Source organism: Ranitomeya imitator, chromosome 1, assembly GCF_032444005.1.
Source record: "Ranitomeya imitator isolate aRanImi1 chromosome 1, aRanImi1.pri, whole genome shotgun sequence".
In the NCBI taxonomy this organism is placed as follows: domain Eukaryota; kingdom Metazoa; phylum Chordata; class Amphibia; order Anura; family Dendrobatidae; genus Ranitomeya; species Ranitomeya imitator.
The window spans coordinates 365,340,413-365,356,291 of record NC_091282.1 but is presented as its reverse complement, the minus strand read 5'-3'; the positions used below and the strand labels follow the sequence as shown (position 1 = coordinate 365,356,291).

Sequence of the window (15,879 nt, the reverse complement as noted above, 5' to 3'; positions counted from 1 at the left end):
GGTCAGACATTTGCAGTAGTTCTTGACCAAGTTTGCACATACTGCAGTAGGGATTTTGGCCCACTCCTCCATACAGATCTTCTCCCAATCTTTCAGGTTTCGGGGCTGTCACTGGAAAACATTGAGTTACAGCTCCCTCCAAAGATTTTCTATTGGGTTCAGGTCTGGAGTGTAACAGGCTGGGTTGTGGAACCACTGTGGCGGGCCCAAGGAAAGCCTGCAGTAACGTAACTGGGAGTCTTACCCAATCTGGCCTCAGATACACAGCCGCATATGATACCGTGATCCGAGGAGAGGCAAAGGAGGTGAACCAGGTGCTACACCAGGACTGACACTTCGGGTAGATGGCAACTGACTCTCTAGGAATAGGTACCTGGGGCAGCCAGGAGGAAGGTCCAGAAGAGGCAGGCAGGTGCTCTAAGAACAAGGAACTACAGGTGCATGTAAAGATGAGCACTGGCAGGAGCAGGCTGGAATGGCTGATAGGTAGGAGGACACAGCTGATAGGCAGGCGAGCACAGTTGATAGACAGGCAGTCGGGCATGGCTGATAGGCAGGCAGGTATTCAGAAATACAAGCACTGGGACCTGAGAACTAACAATAGTGTTAGGAACAAATTTATAACATTGCACAGGCACCTCCTAGAAGGTGGAGGTGCCATAAATAATAAGTGTACCCCAGCCATTGGCAGGGGGCATTTTAGGACAGTGTGCCACACCGGGACCATGTGCACCCAAAGCACAGTGCCTAGGGATCTCCAAGCAGACGCAGGAGGATGAGGACAGCGTGCGGAACCATGGTAGTATGTCGGCATCTCTGCTTGGGGATGGAGGCATAGAGCAGAGATGCCAGAAATATGACAGGGACTGAAGGAGAGGGAGGTTGAGGTGCGGGGCTGCAGCAGTGAGAGTGTCAGCATCTTTGCCGGGGAAGAGGGTGCAGAGATGTCTGCGTTACATAGAGAATTGCTAGACCACTCCAAGACCTTGAAATGCTTCTTACGGAGCCACTCCTTCGTTGCCCTGGCTGTGTTTTAGATCATTGTCATGCTGAAAGACCCAGCCATGACCCATCTCCAATGCTCTTACCTGGGGACGGAGGTTATTGGCAAAAACATCGTGATATATGACCCCATGCAACCTGCCTTCAATATAGTGAGGACACAAAAGAGCACAGTGAGGTCAAAAATACTCTGTTGTAAAAAAAATCACAGTAATAAGCAAGTGCTTGTCAAAAGATGGAAAAAAACAGGGTATTTATTTGATACTTTTTTTGCAAAAAAATGTATACTAAGCTGCTCCACCAATCGTCAAGGTATACCCTTATAGAGCAGTCCTATCTAATGTATATAATCCCTATTTGATGTATTTAAAACCTGATCATCTGTATAGTACCTGTATAAGCAGGGTTCAGAGAAGGAATATCCATGTAGACATGCAGGATGGACTCCCCAATCTTGTAGATGATCAAATACTTACAGTCATGGTCAAAAGTATTGACACCCCTGCAATTCTGTCAGATAATACTAATTTTCTTCCTGAAAATGATTGCAAACACAAATTATTTGGTATTATTATCTTCATTTAATTTGTCTTAAATGAAAAAACACAAAAGAGAATGAAGCAAAAAGCAAAACATTGATCATTTCACACAAAACTCCAAAAATGGGCCAGACAAAAGTATTGTCACCCTCAGCCTAATACTTGGTTACACAACCTTTAGCCAAAATAACGATCAACCGCTTCCGGTAACCATCAATGAGTTTCTTACAATGCTATGCTGGAATTTTAGACCATTCTTCTTTGGCAAACAGCTCCAGGTCCCTGATATTTGAAGGGTGCCTTCTCCAAACTGCCATTTTTACATCTCTCCACAGGTGTTCTATGGAATTCAGGTCTGGACTCATTGCTGGCCACCTTAGAAGTCTCCAGTGCTTTCTTTCAAACCATTTTCTAGTGCTTTTTGAAGTGTGTTTTGGGTCATTGTCCTGCTGGAAGACCCATGACCTCTGAGGGAGACCCAGCTTTCTCACACTGGGCCCTACATTATGCTGCAAGATTTGTTGGTAGTCTTCAGACTTCATAATGCCATGCACACGGTCAAGCAGTCCAGTGCCAGAGGCAGCAAAGCAACCCCAAAACATCAGGGAACCTCCACCACGTTTGACTGTAGGGACCGTGTTCTTTTCTTTGAATGCCACTTTTTTTCTCCTGTAAACTCTATGTTGATGCCTTTGCACAAAAAGCTCTACTTTTGTCTCATCTGACCAGAGAACATTCTTCCAAAACGTTTTAGGCTTTTTTAGGTAAGTTTTGGCAAACTCCAGCCTGGCTTTTTTATGTCTTGGGGTAAGAAGTGGGGTTTTCCTGGGTCTCCTACCATACAGTCCCTTTTCATTCAGACGCCGACGGATAGTACGGGTTGACACTGTTGTACCCTCGGACTGCAGGGCAACTTGAACTTGTTTGGATGTTAGTCGAGGTTCTTTATCCAACTTCTGCACAATCTTGTGTTGAAATCTCTTGTCCATTTTTCTTTTCCGTCCACATCTAGGGAGGTTAGCCACAGTGCCATGGGCTTTAAACTTTTTGATGACACTGCGCACGGTAGACACAGGAACATTCAGGTCTTTGGCGATGGACTTGTAGCCTTGAGATTGCTCATGCTTCCTTACAATTTGGTTTCTTAAGTCCTCAGACAGTTCTTTGGTCTTCTTTCTTTTCTCCATGCTCAATGTGGTACACACAAGGACACAGGAAAGAGGTTGAGTCAACTTTAATCCATGTCAACTGGCTGCAAGTGTGATTTAGTTATTGCCAACACCTGTTAGGTGCCACAGGTAAGTTACAGGTGCTGTTAATTACACAAATGATTTTTCGAGCAGTGCCAATACTTTTGTCCACCCCCTTTTTTATGTTTGGTGTGGAATTATATCCAATTTGGCTTTAGGACAATTCTTTTTGTGCTTTTTCATTTAAGACAAATTAAATGAAGATAATAATACCAAATAAATTGTGTTTGCAATCATTTTCAGGAAGAAAATGAGTATTATCTGACAGAATTGCAGGGGTGTCAATACTTTTGGCCATGACTGTATTTCATGCAATAAAATGCAATCTAATTATTTAAAAATCATACAATGTGATTTTCTGTTTTTTACTTTTAGATTCGGCCTCTCACAGTTGAAGTGTACCAGCGATGAAAATTACAGACCTCTCTATTCTATGTAGGTGGGAAAACTTGCAAAACTGGCAGTGCATCAAATACTTATTCTCCCCACTTTCAAGGCTGCGGTTATTCCGGTTGCTTGTGCACCTTTTTCTACCACACTTTTTCCTTCCACTCAACTTTCCATTAATACGCTTGGATACAGCACTCTGTGAACAGCCATCTTCTGTAGCAATGACCTTTTGTGGCTTGCCCTCCTTGTGGAGTGTGTCAATGACTGTGTTCTGGACATTTGTCAAGTCAGTAGTCTTCCCCATGATTGTGTAGCCTACTGAAACAGACTAAAGGATCTTTTTAAATGCTTAAATGCTTAGGATGCACTTGCAGGTGTTTTTGTCATTTATTTATTCTAATTTACTGACATAATGATTTTTGGGTTTTCATTGGCTGTAAGCCATAATCATCAACATTAACAAAAATAAACACTCGAAATAGATCACTCTGTTTGTAATGACTCTATATACTAGATGGTAGCATTGGGTATTCTAGAATATGTATGTAGTTTATTTGTGAAGATTTTAGAATAATACATTGAATACACAGGATTCGGCTGGCCACAACCAATTAGCGCCTGTCGCTGATTTTTTGCGGCCGGCCACATAGTATATAGCACAGCCACGTAGTATATAACAGCCCACGTAGTAAAGAGCACAGCCACGTAGTATATAGCACAGCCACGTAGTATATAGCACAGCCATGTAGTATATAGCACAGCCACATAGTATATAGCACAGCCACATAGTATATAGCACAGCCCATGGAGTGTATAACAGCCCACATAACATATAACACAGCCACGTAGTTTATAACAGCCCACACAGCATATAACACAGCTCACAGAGTATATAACAGCCCACGCATGCAGTATATAACACAGGCCACGTAGTGTATAACACAGGTCACATAGTGTATAACACAGCCCACGTAGTATATAGCACAGCCACGTAGTATATTGCACAGCCCACATAGTACATTGCACAGCCCACATAGTATATTGCACAGCCCACGTAGTATATTGCATATATTGCACAGGCCACGTAGTATATTGCACAGCCCACGTAGTATATTGCACAGCCCACGTAGTATATTGCACAGCCCACGTAGTATATTGCACAGCGCGCTGTTATGAACTGGTGCTTCAGAAACACAATGGACCTGGTGGTTAAGAGCACACAAAGTGACCTGATAGTTACTAATAACATAGGACGAGCTCTGAGACGTGGGAACTCTGCTGACTGCAATCCCTAATCCTATCACACCACACTTGAGGTAGCCGTGGAGCGCTCCTGACCAGACCTAGGCACCTCGGGCACAGGCTGAGAAACTAGCTAGCCCTGAAGATAGAAAAATAAGCCTACCTTGCCTCAGAGAAATTCCCCAAAGGAAAAGGCAGCCCCCCACATATAATGACTGTGAGTAAAGATGAAAATACAAACACAGAGATGAAATAGATTTTAGCAAAGTGAGGCCCGACTTACTGAATAGACCGAGGATAGTAAAGATAGCTTTGCGGTCAGCACAAAAACCTACAAACAACCACGCAGAGGGCGCAAAAAGACCCTCCGCACCGACTAACGCTACGGAGGTGCTTCCTCTGCGTCCCAGAGCTTCCAGCAAGCAAGAAAAACCAAAATAGCAAGCTGGACAGAAAAAAATAGCAAACCAAGAAACACAAGCAGAACTTAGCTTATGCAGTGAAGACAGGCCACAAGGACGATCCAGGAGAGAGAGCAAGACCAATACTGGAACATTGACTGGAGGCAAGGAACAAAGAACTAGGTGGAGTTAAATAGAGCAGCACCTAACGACTTAACCTCGTCACCTGAGGAAGGAAACTCAGAAGCCGCAGCCCCACTCACATCCACCAGAGGAAGCTCATAGACAGAACCAGCCGAAGTACCACTCATGACCACAGGAGGGAGCTTGACCACAGAATTCACAACAGTACCCCCCCCTTGAGAAGGGGTCACCGAACCCTCACCAGAGCCCCCAGGCCGACCAGGATGAGCCAAATGAAAGGCACGAACCAGATCGGCAGCATGAACATCAGAGGCAAAGACCCAGGAATTATCTTCCTGACCACAACCCTTCCACTTAACCAGGTACTGGAGTTTCCGTCTCGAAATACGAGAATCCAAAATCTTCTCCACTATATACTCCAACTCCCCCTCAACCAAAACCGGGGCAGGAGGATCAACGGATGGAACCACAGGTGCCACGTATCTCCGCAACAATGACCTATGGAATACATTATGGATGGAAAAAGAAGCTGGAAGGGTCAAACGAAAAGACACAGGATTAAGAACCTCAGAAATCCTATATGGACCAATGAAACGAGGCTTAAACTTAGGAGAGGAAACTTTCATAGGAATATAACGAGACGACAACCAAACCAAATCCCCAACACGAAGTCGGGGACCCACACAGCGCCTGCGGTTAGCGAAACGTTGAGCCTTCTCCTGGGACAATGTCAAATTGTCCACTACATGAGTCCAAATCTGCTGCAACCTATCCACCACAGTATCCACACCAGGACAGTCCGAAGACTCAACCTGCCCTGAAGAGAAACGAGGATGGAAACCAGAATTGCAGAAAAACGGCGAAACCAAAGTAGCCGAGCTGGCCCGATTATTAAGGGCGAACTCAGCCAAAGGCAAAAAGGACACCCAATCATCCTGATCAGCAGAAACAAAACATCTCAGATATGTTTCCAAGGTCTGATTGGTTCGTTCAGTTTGGCCATTTGTCTGAGGATGGAAAGCCGAGGAAAAAGACAAATCAATGCCCATCCTAGCACAAAAGGCTCGCCAAAACCTCGAAACAAACTGGGAACCTCTGTCAGAAATGATGTTCTCCGGAATGCCATGTAAACAAACCACATGCTGGAAAAACAATGGCACCAAATCAGAGGAGGAAGGCAATTTAGACAAGGGTACCAAATGGACCATCTTAGAGAAGCGATCACAAACCACCCAAATAACCGACATCTTTTGAGAGATGGGGAGATCCGAAATAAAATCCATAGAGATATGTGTCCAGGGCCTCTTCGGGACCGGCAAGGGCAAAAGCAACCCACTGGCACGAGAACAGCAGGGCTTAGCCCGAGCACAAATCCCACAGGACTGCACAAACGAACGCACATCCCGCGACAGAGACGGCCACCAAAAGGATCTAGCCACCAAATCTCTGGTACCAAAGATTCCAGGATGACCAGCCAACACCGAACAATGAACCTCAGAGATAACTCTACTCGTCCATTTATCAGGGACAAACAGTTTCTCCGCTGGGCAACGGTCAGGTCTATTAGCCTGAAATTTTTGCAGCACCCGCCGCAAATCAGGGGAGATGGCAGACAAAATTACCCCCTGTTTGAGAATACCCGCCGGCTCAGGCAAACCCGGAGAGTCGGACACAAAACTCCTAGACAGGGCATCCGCCTTCACATTCTTAGAGCCCGGAAGGTACGAAACCACAAAGTCAAAACGGGAGAAAAACAGCGACCAACGAGCCTGTCTTAGGATTCAACCGTTTGGCAGACTCGAGATAAGTCAAGTTCTTGTCATCAGTCAAGACCACCACGTGATGCTTAGCTCCTTCAAGCCAATGACGCCACTCCTCGAATGCCCACTTCATGGCCAATAACTCTCGATTGCCAACATCATAATTACGCTCAGCAGGCGAAAACTTCCTGGAAAAGAAGGCACATGGTTTCATCACCGAGCCATCAGAACTTCTTTGCGACAAAACAGCCCCTGCTCCAATCTCAGAAGCAACAACCTCGACCTGGAACGGGAGCGATACATCTGGCTGGCACAACACAGGGGCAGAAGAAAAACGACGCTTCAACTCCTGAAAAGCTTCTACAGCAGCAGAAGACCAATTGACCACATCAGCACCCTTCTTGGTTAAATCAGTCAACGGTTTAGCAATACTAGAAAAATTATTGATGAATCGACGATAAAAATTAGCAAAGCCCAGGAACTTTTGCAGACTCTACAGAGATGTCGGCTGAGTCCAATCATAAATGGCCTGAACTTTAACAGGGTCCATCTCATTAGTAGAAGGGGAAAAAATGAAACCCAAAAATGAAACCTTCTGAACACCAAAGAGACACTTTGACCCCTTCACAAACAAAGAATTCGCACGCAGGACCTGGAACACCATTCTAACCTGCTTCACGTGAGACTCCCAATCATCCAAGAAGACCAAAATATCATCCAAGTATACAATCAGGAATTTATCCAGGTACTCTCGGAAGATGTCATGCATAAAGGACTGAAATACTGATGGAGCATTGGAAAGCCCGAATGGCATAACCAGGTACTCAAAATGGCCCTCGGGCGTATTAAATGCTGTTTTCCATTCATCGCCCTGTTTAATACGCACAAGATTATACGCACCACGAAGATCTATCTTGGTGAACCAACTAGCCCCCTTAATCCGAGCAAACAAATCAGACAGCATCGGCAAGGGGTACTGAAATTTGATTGTGATTTTATTTAGAAGGTGGTAATCAATACAAGGTCTCAATGAACCATCCTTCTTGGCCACAAAAAAGAACCCTGCTCCCAATGGCGACGACGACGGGCGAATATGACCCTTCTCCAAGGATTCCTTTACGTAACTCCGTATAGCGGCGTGCTCAGGCACAGACAAATTAAACAGTCGACCCTTAGGAAACTTACTACCAGGAATCAAATCGATAGCACAATCGCAATCCCTATGCGGAGGTAGGGCACTGGACTTGGGCTCATCAAATACATCCCGGTAATCCGACAAGAACTCTGGGACCTCAGAAGGGGTGGATAATGAAATAGACAGAACTGGAACATCACCATGTACCCCCTGACAACCCCAGCTGGACACAGACATAGATTTCCAATCCAATACTGGGTTATGGACTTGTAGCCATGGCAACCCCAACACGACCACATCATGCAGATTATGCAACACCAAAAAGCGAATATCCTCCTGATGCGCAGGAGCCATGCACATGGTCAGTTGGGTCCAGTACTGAGGCTTATTCTTGGCCAAAGGCGTAGCATCAATTCCTCTCAATGGAATAGGATACTGCAAGGGCTCCAAGAAAAACCCACAGCGCCTAGCAAAGTCCAAATCCATCAAATTCAGGGCAGAACCTGAATCCACAAATGCCATGACAGAATAGGATGACAAAGAGCAGATCAAAGTAACGGACAAAAGAAATTTCGACTGTACCGTACCAATGGTGGCAGACCTAGCGAACCGCTTAGTGCGCTTAGGACAATCGGAGATAGCATGAGTGGAATCACCACAATAAAAACACAGCCCATTCCGACGTCTGTGTTTTTGCCGTTCAGCTCTGGTCACAGTCCTATCACATTGCATAGGCTCAGGTTTATGCTCAGATAATACCGCCAAATGGTGCACATTTTTACGCTCACGTAAGCGTCGATCGATCTGAATGGCCAAAGACATAGACTCATTCAGACCAACAGGCATAGGAAATCCCACCATGACATCCTTAAGGGCTTCAGAGAGAACCTTTCTGAAAATTGCTGCCAGCGCACATTCATTCCATTGAGTGAGCACAGACCACTTCCTAAACTTCTGACAATATATCTCTACCTCATCCTGACCCTGACACAGAGCCAGCAAATTTTTCTCTGCCTGATCCACTGAATTAGGTTCATCATACAGCAATCCGAGCGCCAGAAAAAACGCATCAAAATCGCATAATGCAGGATCTCCTGGCGCAAGGGAAAATGCCCAGTCTTGAGGGTCACCACATAATAAAGAAATAATGATCTTAATTTGTTGCACTGGGTCACCAGAGGAGCGGGGTTTCAAAGCCAGAAACAGTTTACAATTATTTTTGAAATTCAGAAACTTAGCTCTATCTCCAGAAAATAAGTCAGGAATAGGAATTCTAGGTTCTAACATAGATTTCTGAACCACAATGTCTTGAATATTTTGTACTCTTGCAGTGAGATGATCCACACAAGAAAACAGACCTTTAATGTCCATCACTAAACCTGTGTCCTGAACCACCCAAATGTCTAGGGGAAAAGAAAGACAAAACACAGTGCAAAGAAAAAAAAATGGTCTCAGAACTTCTCTTTTCCCTCTATTGAGAAGCATTAGTACTTTGGGCCTCCAGTACTGTTATGAACTGGTGGTTCAGAAACACAATGGACCTGGTGGTTAAGAGCACACAAAGTGACCTGATAGTTACTAATAACATAGGACGAGCTCTGAGACGTGGGAACTCTGCTGACCGCAATCCCTAATCCTATCACACCACACTTGAGGTAGCCGTGGAGCGCTCCTGACCAGACCTAGGCGCCTCGGGCACAGCCTGAGAAACTAGCTAGCCCTGAAGATAGAAAAATAAGCCTACCTTGCCTCAGAGAAATTCCCCAAAGGAAAAGGCAGCCCCCCACATATAATGACTGTGAGTAAAGATGAAAATACAAACAGAGATGAAATAGATTTTAGCAAAGTGAGGCCCGACTTACTGAATAGACCGAGTATAGTAAAGATAGCTTTGCGGTCAGCACAAAAACCTACAAACAACCACGCAGAGGGCGCAAAAAGACCCTCCGCACCGACCAACGGTACGGAGGTGCTTCCTCTGCGTCCCAGAGCTTCCAGCAAGCAAGAAAAACCAAAATAGCAAGCTGGACAGAAAAAAATAGCAAACCAAGAAACACAAGCAGAACTTAGCTTATGCAGTGAAGACAGGCCACAAGGACGATCCAGGAGAGAGAGCAAGACCAATACTGGAACATTGACTGGAGGCAAGGAACAAAGAACTAGGTGGAGTTAAATAGAGCAGCACCTAACGACTTAACCTCGTCACCTGAGGAAGGAAACTCAGAAGCCGCAGCTCCACTCACATCCACCAGAGGAAGCTCATAGACAGAACCAGCCGAAGTACCACTCATGACCACAGGAGGGAGCTTGACCACAGAATTCACAACAGCCCGCGCAGTTTATTGCACAGCCCACGCAGTATATTGCACGGCCCACGCAGTATATTGCACAACCCACGCAGTATATTGCACAGCCCACGTAGTATATTGCACAGCCCACGTAGTATATTGCACAGCCCACGTAGTATATTGCAATGTGGGCATCATATCCCTGTTAAAAAAAGAATTAAAATAAAAAATAGTTATATGCTCACCTTCCGTTGGCCCCCGATTCGCTCCGATGCTCCTCGCGCTCTCCGGTCTCAAGAGTGCATTGCGGTCTCACGAGACCGTACGTCATCATCTCGCGAGATCGCAATGCATGGATTGGTTACCGTCCCAGAATTGGTATGAGCGCAGGACCTGTTATGACGTCACGGTCACATGACCGTGATGTCATGGCAGGTCCTTCTCGCATAGCATCCTTGGCACCGGAACCTGCCGCTTGCACTGCCGAGGACAGCGGGAGACGTCAGAGGGTGAGAATAACCTTTTTTTTATTATTATTATTTGTAACATTAGATCTTTTTACTATTGATGCTGCATACGCAGCATCAGTAGTAAAAAGTTGGTCACACAGGGTTAATAGCTGTGTTACCGGAGTGCGTTACACCGCGCTCCGGTAATGCTGGCATTAACCCTGTGTGAAGACTGACTGGAGGGGAGTATGGAGCAGGCACTGACTGCGGGGAGGAAAGAGCGGCCATTTTGCCGCCAGACTGTGCCCGTCGCTGATTGGTCGTGGCAATGGTCGTAGGCGTTTTGCCACGACCAATCAGCGACTTGGATTTCCATGACAGACAGAGGCCGCGACCAATGAATATCCGTGACAGACAGACGGAAGTGACCCTTAGACAATTATATAGTAGACTAGATGGTGGCCCGATTCTAACGCATCGGGTATTCTAGAATATGCATGCCCACGTAGTATATTGCCCAGCCACATAGTATATTGCCCAGCCACATAGTATATTGCCCAGTCACGTAGTATATTGCCCAGTCACGTAGTATATTGCCCAGCCACGTAGTATATTGCCCAGCCACGTAGTATATTGCCCAGCCACGTAGTATATTGCCCAGCCACGTAGTATATTGCCCAGCCACGTAGTATATTGCCCAGTCACGAAGTATATTGCTGTTATGCTCACGCCCTGACTGGTGGGTGTGAGCTCGGGGGTTTTGTGGCCCCACTGTGCCACAAACCAGACTACCCTGGAAGGGGCGTGACTATGACAGCTGCCTGGGTTTTCACTGGAGCCTCTGATGGTGAGGACAGGCTTGTGCAGCAGGCAGCTGCCAGGTGCTACTCCAGGGTGGTGTCTGGCTGTGGCTGCTGATCCCACTTGGGAGACAGGAACACCAGGATTGGTGCGGGCATTAGGCAGGACTGACAGAAGAGCATGGCTGAAACTCAGACGAAATAGGCTGGCACGGCTGAGACAGGGCTGGCAGAGACACGGCAGAGAACTCAGGGCTGGCAGAGACACGGCAGGAAACAGGATTGGATAGGACAGCAGGAACACAGGACTGGAAGGCAGGGCAGGAACGGCAGGACTGGAAGGAACACAGGATTGGGAGGCACGGCAGAGAACACAGGACTGGTTGATGTGGTATATGAAGGAACAGGTAAGGGCCTGTTCACACTGGACGTGCAGGTACAGATATGTAGTTTGGAACACAGGGCTGGCAGAGACACGGCAGAGAACACAGGGCTTGCTAGGACGGCAGGAGACACAGGACTGACTTAGGACGGCAGGAGACACAGGACTAGCTGATGAGATATTAGAATCAGGCTGCACTCAGATGACACCCGAGTGCAGTCCAATTGTGAGTGAGATGAAGGAACAGGTAGGGATATATAGTTTGGAGGAACAGGTAGGGACCTGTTCACACAGGAGAGGAGTGAAAGACTGCAGATAGGAATGGAAAAGCAGCAAGCGGTAGCGTAGCGACAAAAGCTGAGCAGAGCCACAAAGAATGTGGAGAGAAGCTGCAGCAAGAGATACTGCAGAAGCTAAGCAAAGTGGAACCGCAAGGATTGCAGAGAGGAACTGCAGCAAGAGGTTTCTGCAGCAACGGGAGCGGAGCAGAGCAAGACGGAGCAGAACCGCAGAAGTGCGGAGCAGCGGCAAAGCCACCAAGATGCAGAGCAGGCAGAGCCGCAAGAGTGCGGAGTGCAAGCAGACTGAGAACACAAGGAAAGACACAGCAGGGAAGGAAGCCACACACAAGAAGACCGAGACAAGACTTAGGCTACGTTCACATTGGCGTTCCGCCAATGTGCGTCGCTGTTGCGCCGGCGACGCAGCGGCGACGCAGCGGAGACGCGCCCCTATGTTTAACATAGGGGACGCGTGCGTTTTTAGGGTGGCGTTTTTCGACACTTGCGTCGTTTCCGACGCTAGCGTCGGACGCAAGAAAATGCAACAAGTTGCATTTTCTGTGCGTCCGATTTTGGTCAAAAAACGAAGCACGCGTCGCAAAACGCGCGTTTTTTCGTGCGTCGCGCGTTGCGTCGCCGACGCAGGGCGGCGCAACGCTAGTGTGAACGTAGCCTAAGTACAGACAAGGCAATGGAACAAGACACAGGGACAAAGACACAGGGACAAAGACACAGAGACCAGGATATTCTGCCTCCTGGAGGGCGGACAAAGATAAAGGCAAATGCACAGAGAAAAGCCTCCAGAGAGGGAGCAACACAGAGCTAGACCTGGCAAACTCAGAAGCAAAACACTAACTGAGCAAACACATTGCACAGGCCCAGAGCACAGGGTGGAGCTGCACTATATACAGGAGGCCTCTTGATAATTGGTCAGAAACTGATTAGACAGATGCACCTGATTCCCATAAGAACCTGAGAGTTCAGGCGCCGGCCCCCTATACACATAGCCATGAGGCATGCAGAGAGCAGAGGAACAGAATATTGAGCTGGCCAGAAATAGAAACCACATCATGACCTGGAGCAGTGGGTAAGATTGTGTGAGAGATGTGAGGCCATGCTGTGATGCCAGCAGAGTTGTTACAATTGCCCAGCCAAGTAGTATATTGCCCAACCACGTAGTATATTGCCCAGCCACGTAGTATATTGCCCAACCACGTAGTATATTGCCCAGTCACGTAGTATATTGCCCAGTCACGTAGTATATTGCCCAGTCACATAGTATATTGCCCAGCCACGTAGTATATTGCGCAGCCACGTAGTATATTGCCCAGTCACATAATATATTGCTCAGTCACGTAGTATATTGCCCAGCCATATAGTATATTGCCCAGCCACATAGTATTTTGCACAGCGACGTAGTATACTGCCCAGCTATGTAGTATATTGCCCAGTAATGTAGTATACAGCACAGAGCCACGTAGTATATTGCCCAGTTACGTAGTATATTGCCCAGCCACGTAGTATATTGCCCAGTCACGTAGTATATTGCCCAGCTACATAGTATATTGCCCAGTCACGTAGTATACAGCACAGAGCCACGTAGTATATTGCATAGCGACGTAGTATACAGCACAGAGCCACGTAGTATATTGCCCATCCACGTATGTCACAGGTTAACAAAAAAAAACATATACTCACCTTCCGAGGGCCAGTTGTAGTTCAATCACATGACTGTGACGTCATGGCAGGTCCTTGTCGCGCAGAACCTGTGATGACGTCGCGGTCACATGACCGTGACGTCATGGCAGGTCGTTCTCACACAGGGCCTGTGATGACGTCGCGGTCACATGACCATGACGTCATGGCAGGTCCTTCTCCCATACCACCGGAACCTGACGCTTGCATGGAGCGGTCACCGGGGCGTATCAGGAGCGGGAAAGGCTGCGGAAGGTGAGTATATAATGATTTTTTATTTTTTTATTATTTTTAACATTAGATGTTTTTACTATTGACGCTGCATAGGCAGCATCAATAGTAAAAACTTGATCACACAGGGTTAATAGCGGCGGTAACGGAGTGAGTTACCCGCAGCAAAACGCGGTCCGTTACCGCTGGCATTAACCCTGTGTGAGCGGTGACTACCAGGAGTATGGAGCGGGTGCCGGGCGCTGACTGCAGGGGAGGGAATAATCGGACTGTGGCCATCGCTGATTGGTCGCGGCAGCCATGACAGGCAGCTGGCGAGACCAATCAGTGACTTGGATTCCATAACAGACAGAGGCCGCGATCAATGAATATCTGTGACAGACAGACAGACAGAAAGATGGAAGTGACCCTTAGACAATTATATAGTAGATGAGTTTCTCTTTTTGTATTGAAGAACTTGAATAAATGATTTTTTTAATGATATTCTAATTTTGTGACAAGCACCTGTATATGCTGGTAAACACAAGTTTAATGTATACTTGAAGGTCAGAGAGTTTTCATTATTAAGGCAGTATTAATTAGTTCTGTCAATTAAAATCACAGTCATAATCACATTTTTTTATGTCTTCTGATTAAAAAAATATTGCTTGCACGACCTTATATTTAAGTGGAATAGTGCCATCTAGTGCTTTTAAAGTCTATTTTCAGGAAAGGCTATGGAAAATTACTAATTTGTGTTATACATATAATAAGTAATTATTAACTATTTTTTCTGCATCTCTTAATATTAGAAGTAAGCAATTCTTTTCAAATTCAAAAGACTTTGCAGAGTTTTCCCCATATATTTCGATTTGCCACAAATACATTTTAATACTGAGAAGCGTGTTATTGCTTGTAAAATATACATGAGGAACAGGAGAGAACTTTGCTGACAATACGACCTTACATTTTACAAGCAGAAGACTTGGACCCAGCTGACCATGGGAGCTTGCAATCTAAAAGAGACAAGGGACCCCACTGTCCATAAGAGCTTACACTCTGTAGAAAAGAGAGACTTACCTGTTATGAAAGGCAATTCAGTACCACAATGGACATAGCGGTCAGAGCACATACAGTGATCTGACAATAACCCAAAATCATAGAACGAGCGCTGAGACGTGGGAACTCTGCAGACCGCAATCCCTAATCCTCTCCAAACAACACTAGAGGCAGCCGTGGATTGCGCCTAACTCTGCCTATGCAACTCGGCACAGCCTGAGAAACTAACTAGCCTGAAGATAGAAAATAAGCCTACCTTGCCTCAGAGAAATACCCCAAAGGAAAAGGCAGCCCCCCACATATAATGACTGTGAGTTAAGATGAAAAGACAAACGTAGAGATGAAATAGATTCAGCAAAGTGAGGCCCGACTTTCTTAACAGATCGAGGATAGAAAAGGTAACTTTGCGGTCTACACAAAACCCTAAAGAAAACCACGCAAAGGGGGCAAAAAGACCCTCCGTACCGAACTAACGGCACGGAGGTACACCCTTTGCGTCCCAGAGCTTCCAGCAACAAATTAGACAAGCTGGACAGAAAAAATAGCAAACAAATAGCAAAGAAGAACTTAGCTATGCAGAGCAGCAGGCCACAGGAATGATCCAGGGAAAAGCAAGTCCAACACTGGAACATTGACAGGAAGCCAGGATCAAAGCATTAGGTGGAGTTAAGTAGAGAAGCACCTAACGACCTCACCAGATCACCTGAGGGAGGAAACTCAGAAGCCGCAGTACCACTTCCCTCCACCAACAGAAGCTCACAGAGAGAATCAGCCGAAGTACCACTTGTGACCACAGGAGGGAGCTCTGCCACAGAATTCACAACAGTACCCCCCCCCTTGAGGAGGGGTCAC

At 46.4% G+C, this 15,879-nt stretch overlaps 1 long non-coding RNA gene across 1 annotated transcript in view; it reads left to right on the top strand.

The window, feature by feature from the left end:
• The window catches only part of LOC138672913 (uncharacterized), a 259,287-nt gene that overhangs the window by 232,000 nt on the left and 11,408 nt on the right, over window positions 1–15,879 (top strand). Inside the window, exon 3 of the long non-coding RNA XR_011319788.1 lies at window positions 3,167–3,226. This is a non-coding gene — a long non-coding RNA (uncharacterized lncRNA). The remainder of the gene's footprint in view (window positions 1–3,166; window positions 3,227–15,879) is intronic.